Source organism: Brachypodium distachyon, chromosome 4 (genome assembly GCF_000005505.3).
Source record: "Brachypodium distachyon strain Bd21 chromosome 4, Brachypodium_distachyon_v3.0, whole genome shotgun sequence".
Lineage (NCBI taxonomy): Eukaryota > Viridiplantae > Streptophyta > Magnoliopsida > Poales > Poaceae > Brachypodium > Brachypodium distachyon.
Window position 1 is genome coordinate 30,472,233 of NC_016134.3, and position 8,167 is coordinate 30,480,399.

Genomic DNA, 8,167 nt, shown 5'->3' on the forward strand with positions numbered 1-8,167 from the left:
TTGACGCCGTCAAGGACCAGCAACTGGCCTTCGTCACCTCCTTCGACGAGGTGAGGGAACATCACGCAATCGCCAAGAGCCAGCTTGGCGAGCTACGACAAGCCGTGGAACAGGAGCGGCAAGAGCTCTCCCGGCAACCTGCAATGGTGAAGTCACGGTAACGACACGATGTAAACCTGCATGTTACACCTTGAGCAAAGCCGAGTTACACAGAATGTGCCAGTGTCTCCATAGCATTAAAGTTCCATCCAACTACTCGTCCAGCGTCAAGAGACTTGTTGACATGAAGAGTCACAAGCTTATTGGTATGAAGTCTCATGACTGCGACATGATTATCACGCAGTTACTTCTAGTTGCAATAAGAAGTGCCATGGAGCCATCGGTCAGAGAGACGGTCATGAAGCTTTGTGACTTCTTTGACACAATCAGGCAAAAGTCCATCACGCACTACAACAAACACCCATGTAGATACGTTCAATTTATGTGGTAATGACGCTTTATATCATCTCTACATGATCATAGAGTCGCTTTAGTAAGCGTCTTAGGAGCGTCTCCTCCCGCACCGTGTCTAGAATTGTAGAGACGCATGGCAAGCGTGTCTTGTAGGAATGAGACGTTTGTAAAGCATGTCTATACACAGAGACGTTTTGGTAGATGACCATGAAATCCTCGTCTCTATGTTAGTTGAGTCGCTTTAGAGATGTTTTTTCTTGCTACGTAAATATGGTTTTTTATCAGTTAAACCAAAAGATTACTGTGTTTCATATCGGTATACCGTGTATAGTTGGAAAATTTGGACTTTATTTCTGGACAGCGACCATAGTTTACAATTGAACTGTACATACATAAAAACTGTACACTTTATTGGTCAAACATCCTGAATGAAAAATCACTTCTAATGGTTCAGGAGCTCCCTATCGTCCCACTTCTGCTGATTATTCAGTAGCCATTTTTTCTGTTATTTCAAAGATCTTCAGAAACAATATCCTGCAAAGAAATAAATCCAACGGAAATATTACTACAGTATCTTTTTTTTCTGCTAACATTGCAGACTACAAAACAATAAAAAAATTGCAGAGTTCAATGCAAAAAGAAAATAAATTATATAACTAAAGATCCGTCATACTCAGAACCGAACTGTGCATCCATATGGTTTGACCTGGTGATTTCCACTGCAAAATAATAACATTCATTCAAATAGCTATTACTAATATGAATAAACCGAGGCATAGAATTAATAGCTGGATTGATTGAACAAGAAAGACACGAGGTACTCATCTTCCTCTGGCCCTCCTGGAATCCGGCAAGCGCACCATGGACTCATCGAGCGTCGTTGAAGATTTGTAGCGTATCTGCAGGGAGACCGGCCTACGAATCAGCCTGAGATTAAATTAGTATGTACAAGAACATACCAGGGAGGCAGCGGGGCTGGCTGCTCGCACGAGCGGCGTGGGTTGATGGCGAGAGGGCACAGATGAGGCTGGCCGGTCGGATCGCGTCTCCGCATCGCCGTTCCCGAACGGACAAGATCCAATACCAGGCGGGGAGATCGAGGATGCCATAGAGGGGAGAAGAGGGTTCACCAGACGCTGCGCAGAGTTCGCCGGTGTACGCCACCGGCCTCCCAAGGGATCTAGTGGCGGCGGCGTTAGGTTTCACGGACGTGTTTGGAACTTCCTTGGGGGAGACGTGATAAATTGGGATCAATTGTATTTGGGTGAGGAGTTTTAAAGAGCTTGGAACGTGAATCTCGTAACGCAGAGACGACCTGCAAAGTGTCTTAAAAATCGTCTTTATTCGTAGGATAGTACCAAGGATAGAGACGAACACAAAAGCGTCCAAACCAAGACGTCTCTATAGGCCAGTTTTGTTGTAGTGACGGTGGAACGCTGCCTCCAGCTGAAGGATTCAATGATACAAATTTTGTGTGAATGTGAGATGTTGTTTCCTCCAACATTCTTCGATATCAGGGTACATCTGATGATCCATATCACCAACGAGATAATCCTATTAGGGCCCTCCTTCCTGCACAACATGTATGGGCCCGAACGATACAACGGGGTGCTGAAGCGGTATGTTCGTAACAGAGGGCATCCGGAAGGTAGCATCATGCAAGGCTACCATGCAGAAGAGTGTGTGAACTACGCCACTGATTGGTTGGCGGATCGCAAACCCATAGGAGTACCTGAATCACGACATAAGGGCAAACTAGAAGGTGAAGGTGGGCTTGGCCGGAAGGTTTTGGATGTGTATTCATATGGAGGAGAGGACAACTATATGAGAGCACATACAATGGTGCTGCAACATATGTACGAGGTCCAGCCTTTCATCAACATGCACATGGAAGAACTTGACAACCGGTACCCTAACAAGAGTGCTGATTGGATACACAAGACCCACAATGCAAGATTCGCCATGTGACTCAAGAGTTTTTGGTATGCCAGGGTGGCAGCAAATGAAGAAGAAAGGACCGATCAGAAGTTCTCGCGGCTACCCGACGGCTGCGTAGTGACTTACCAGTCGTGCGCACTGAAGTGGTATACGTACTACACCAAGGATCAAGATCGTAAGAGCAGTTACATAAATAGCGGTATAGTGCTGATTGCTGAGACTAGTTCTGATAACCAAAGCACTACAGAAGCGTACTATGGCGTGATCGAAGAGATCTGGGAGCTTGACTACACCTTCACCACCATCCCCATGTTCCGTGTCAGATGGGCACGTGATGTCAGACAAGAAGATCATAGATTCACAACAATGACCCTACCTCATGAGGTTCCTCGTCATAAAGTGGACGTGAAGAAAATCCCGGCAAGACGTCAAGATGTGAACTACTTTTGGTAGTTGATGTTTAATGATGCTTTTGAATGGAAAATTGTAACTTGTGTTATGTCAAATTTGAAATCAGAAGTCTTAAATATGTTCTGAATTTGAAATATCTTGTTCAACTTTGGAATCAAAAGTCTTAAATATGTTCTAAATTTGAAATAAATTGTTCAAATTTGAAATCAAATGTCTTAAATAACTTGTTCAAATTTGAAATAAAAAATATGTTCTGAATTTGAAATAACTTGTTCAAATTTGAAATCAAAATGTCTTTAATAACTTGTTCAAATGTCACATCAAATGTCTCAAATATGTTCTGGATTTGAAATAACTTGATCTAATTTGAAATCAAATGTCTTAAATAACTTGTTAAAATTTCAAATCAAATGTCTTAAATATGTTTTGAATTTCAAAATAACTTGATCAATTTTCATGGAAAAAAATTAGCCCACCTAGTCGACACAGCTTTTCGGGTTCGGGCCCATCCCGGCGAACACGGGAGCTGCCTACTACCTACTAATGCAAGTTTGATCGGGCCCATAGGGCTTTGACCGACCCCTCAAAGCCCACCAAGTATTCGGAATGACAACCGGGCCCACCGGCCAGGAAGAGAGAACAACCGGGCCCACCGGCCAGGAGCAGATACTACGGGAACTGAATCGGATCTGAAAGCCGTGGCGGAGAAGCCTATTTATGCTGGTTGAAACCACTGTAAACAAGCGAGGTGGGACCAAACTCCCTACCTGCTTCGTGGAAGCTCGCACTGAGGAGCACTAGTGGCGGTGAAGCACCAGTGGCGGTGCGTTGTTGCACCAGTGGCACCCAAGGTGCCACCATTGCTCAACGCGTGGGTCGCCTCACTCGCTTCCTGCAAGGAAGGCACCCGGGGCAGTGCGGTGCGAGCTGCCCGGGAAGGCACCAGCCCGATAGGAGCCTCGGAAGGGGGTTGTCGTGGACCAGGACTAGCCAGGCTGCGGGGGTTACCTCAGAAGACAGCGTGAAGATCCCCGTCAGGACGCCCCCCGGGAAGCCCACTTGCCGGGGAGAGTGTTCCCTGGCACAGGCGTTTACAACACGGCTGATGCCCCGCAAGGAGAGAATCGACGCCACGTGGCTGCCCGGCAGGCTCCTTTTGTGCAGGGCTAGTCAGAGCATGGAGTGTGGCACAAGCTAAGCATTAAATGCTCCGACAGGGAGGAGGTTACCCGTCTAGTCAACCTACAGTGAGTAGCCCGCAGTGAATCTAGGGCACGTGTGGCCCTAGCTACAGTACGTCTCATCGTGCATGCATGCCAGCACAGCGAAGGCAGCTGCCTTGGGCCTCTGTTCGATGCGTGTCCAAGGGCGTGTCCCCCATGCAGACTGTGGCACCTGTGGTATCCCCTTGAGTATAAAAGGAGGACCCGCGGCACCGGTCAAGGGGTTCCGATTTACGAAGGTTAGACTCGAGCGTAGATTCCAATCTCGAGAGATTCAGTCCAGAAGTAGCAAGTAGCCACTTAGCAGAAAGGGAAGAGAGCGCTCGGGGGCTCCCCCGGCAACCTTGTAAACGCTTGTTCATTGGCTAATAAACACTCAGAAGCAGGACGTAGGGTTTTATACCTCCGGGTGGCCCGAACCTGGGTAAACCGACTTGTGCATTGCAGCGCCCGTCATTGGCCTCGCCGGCGATCGTCGGAGCGATCCCCAATGCCCACTGCCAAACCAAAAAGGGGGTTCCTCGCATCCCCGGTGTCTAAGCCCTGGGTTACGACATCTAGCGTGCCAGGTAGGGGGGCGTGCGGAGAGCTCGCCGGTGACCGCCGGCGTCATCGTCTACAACTACATCCGCTTCGTCTCCTCCGACGGCAGAACTCGTTGCTATGCCTCCCAAGCGGGCTGGCGACTCTCGGATTGATCAGCGTGGTGCCCCAGCGGCGCACACGCGGTCACACGACGTGTAGCCCACGTCGCAGGATCTGGAGAACCTTGAGCCTGCTAGGGTGCAGCAGCAGCAGCAGTCACAGCTACCACCTCCACCTCCTCGGCCGTCGGCAGACAACCGGCTGAGGGGGCCTGCGGCTCCCAACGCCGGAGCAAGTCACGCGACGGCCATGATGCCGCACGCGCCGGTCAGCGAGTCCACTCGCGGGCCAAAGACGTGCAGCGGCAGCTACGCCAAGAGCACAGTGCGTCGCGTGCGACGCCGATGGAATCTCGCCCCACTCACCCGAGGGCACCAGGGGACAGGGCGGAGGGCAGCCGGTCAGAGAATCGGCAGCCTCCTGCCCAAACCCCGGCGGAGGCCATCATAGCCACACGTGTCATGGTGTGCTGCGAGCCACCGCAAGGCACGCCGGCGCATGAAGCGTGGAGTGTGGAGCTGGACATGCTCCTCGCACTCGCAGCCCACCAGCCGTAAGGCGAGGGCGCCCCGGCTGGTTTAGGCCGGGGGCAGAACCCGGGATGCGGAGACGCGCCCCGCGTCTCAGGGCATGGAGAGCACCCTACCCCGCAGGGAGGACAAGGAGGCAAGGATCCCGAGGGGTCCTCGGATTCGCCACCGACCGTTACACTAGGTGACGCGCAAGTTATCCTGAACGCCCGCCAGCAAAAAGACCTTCGGCAGCACTTGGAGCACCGACGCCGGCGTGAGGCAAAACGCCATGCCTAGAAGAACAGGAGGATGCTCCCATGGGCGCAGAGGACAACTGCACCGCGTTTGCTCGCGAGCTGCGCCAGGTGACATGGCCCCGCAAGTGCCGAGCACCGGCGCTCGGAACGTACGACGGGACCGTGAACCCCAAGGATTTTCTCCTGATCTACACGTTGGGGATGCACGCCATCGGCACCGACGACAAGGTCAGGGCCAACCGGTTCCTGATCGTCCTCAAGAGATCAACGACGACCTGGTTGCTCAACTTGCCCGCCGGGTCCATAGCCTTCTGGGCCGACCTGCGCGAGCAGTTTGTGAACGCGTTCCAGGGCGGTTAAAAGCGCCCGGGAACCATGGCAGAGCTGCACGCAGTCGTGCAGAAACCGTGGGAGACGTTGCGGAGCTTCATCAAACGCTTCTCCAATCTCTCCTACTCCATTCCTGAGGCGGAGGCTGCCGCCATCATCGCCATCAATGTCCGCTTCTCCAGTCTTTCAAGGCTAGGCAAACGTGCCCTGCCTTTCTTCAAGTTAATAAATAAGAAGGGCCCAATTGATTGGATCCCCGAAGGTGAGGTGGCGTTCCAGGACCTGAAGTCACCGCCTATCCTCGTCGCCCCCAAGCCGGGCGAGCCGCTGCTGCTCTACCTAGCGGCGACTGACCAAGTGGTCAGCTCGGTGCTTGTCGCCGAGAGAGAAGAAGATCTCCCAGGGGCTGGGGTTGCGGGGCAGGGGGCGGAGCCAGCCCCGGCAACCGCCTCGGACCCGGGAACTGCCATCGAGCTGGCGGCGTCGACACCACGCAAGCGGCTCGTGCAGCACCTGGTGTACTTTGTCAGCACGGTGTTGCGCGACGCCTGCTGTAACATCCCAAAATTTCAAACCTTTACACGTGCATTGCATCCATGAGCATTATGCCACAATTGCATGTTTGAATTCAAATTTGAATCACAAAAGTCTTTAAAAGATTTTGTTTACACCTATTTGAGCTTTGTATCTTCAAACCATTAAGGTTTATATATAAAAGGGGTTTATTGCACATATGAGCTATCCCATAATTTTTGGATAATTATCTGGAGTTGAAAAAGTATTTTATTTAAATAGATATATGGCCCTAAAGGCATTTATAGGGCAAATGTATTTTTACATATTTTATTCTGAAGAGAAACTACTTCCAAAAGTTGTATCTTGGTAGAAGATGATTTTACAAATTTTCTGGATTTTATTTGGACCAATTTGGAGTTCAAACTCAAAAGATATCAAAAAATGAGAAAAACAGAAAAAGAAAAGGGCTAAAAGAAAAAAAAAGGGGTAAACCGGACCGGCCCGGCCAAAATGGGTCGAACCGGCCCCGTCCGACCGCGCCCGCCCGGCCCGGCCCGCCCGGCCGCCCGCGCGCGCCCGCACCCGCTGACAGGTGGGGCCCACCTGTCAGGGGCTTCTTCCCCGGAAGGAAACCCTCGCGCCGCCGCCGCGATTTCCGGCCGCCCTCCCTGCGCACCCGCCGCCGCAATCTCCTCCTCCGGCCTTCCATTTTCACGCCCGAGCACGTCTTTATAACCCCCGTTTTCCCTCGCTCGCACACCGCCAGGCCGCCGGAATCCCTAGCCGGAGCCGCCCCGCGCCGCCGCGTCTTCTTCGTCCTAGGCGCCGACCGCGCCTTCCCCGAGCGCCGCCGACCGCGCCCCCGTCTTCGCCGTGCCGCGCCGCGTCTCCCCGTGACTTCCCCGAGCCGCCCGCGACGCCGGAGCACCCCGCGCCGCCACGCCCGTGCCCGCGCCGCCGTCTCCTCCAACTCCGGCAGCCGCGCCGCCCGGTAAAAACCTAGAACTCCCCTCGTCCGTCCGATCTAGATCGATGGCTAGGATTAGATCACTTATAAAATGAACCCGTACGCACTGTGGAGGGTCCGATCTTTATAAGTTAGATCTAACGGCTCGGATTTATTTATAAACCGAACCGGTACCGTCCAATAATAATGCGCCACGTGGCACACGGTTTTATAAAATAGAAATGTAATTTTAATCCCCCGGAATTATTAAAAGGCACTTTTGCAGATAGGCCCCTGTACCTTCAAATGATCATAACTTTAAATCTGTTTGGCCAAATTTAATGATCCACACCTTTTTGGAATCCTTAGGAAATGTAGAATCTTTTGGCACTGTCTAAATTCAATTTTAAATATTTGAATCACATTCAAATTACAGATTAGGGTTTTTATACCATTTAAACATAACTAATTAACTAGAAGTCCTTTTTGAATGAAACCAGTGCTCAAAATTTTGTTTTATTGTCCTCTGTCCAATGGGACAGATAAATAAATATTTTGAATTAAATTACTTTGCAGATGCAAATAAAACCTCATTTTAGGATTTAAACCCTAGCTTTTGCTTTTGTTTAAAAACCCTAATCGCATGTGCTTAATTATCAATGCTTTGGATCAATAGATCACCCAAATAAAACCAACCCACTCATGTCACATGATTTGCATCGCATCATGGCATACATATTCTTTTGTCATGTTTGTATTGTGTGTTTATGTGTGTGTATATGTTTGTTGATTGTATAGTATTCTCGGAGAGCGAACCTTGCGATGTGACGAGTGTATGAACTCCAACTACTATCAAGGCAAGTTCACTTTGATCATTTACCCATTATTTTATTGTGCACTAGATTTTATTAGTTGCATTGTTAGGATTATTACTGT

General features: G+C 50.4%; 1 long non-coding RNA gene across 1 annotated transcript; it reads right to left on the reverse strand.

The window, feature by feature from the left end:
- Positions 1-784: 784 nt before the first annotated feature.
- Positions 785-1,798, reverse strand: LOC112268832. Its single transcript, XR_002960321.1, has 2 exons — positions 1,127-1,798; positions 785-987 (listed from the first exon to the last, which is right to left on the reverse strand). It is a non-coding gene; the product is annotated as an uncharacterized LOC112268832 (long non-coding RNA).
- Positions 1,799-8,167: the final 6,369 nt, after the last annotated feature.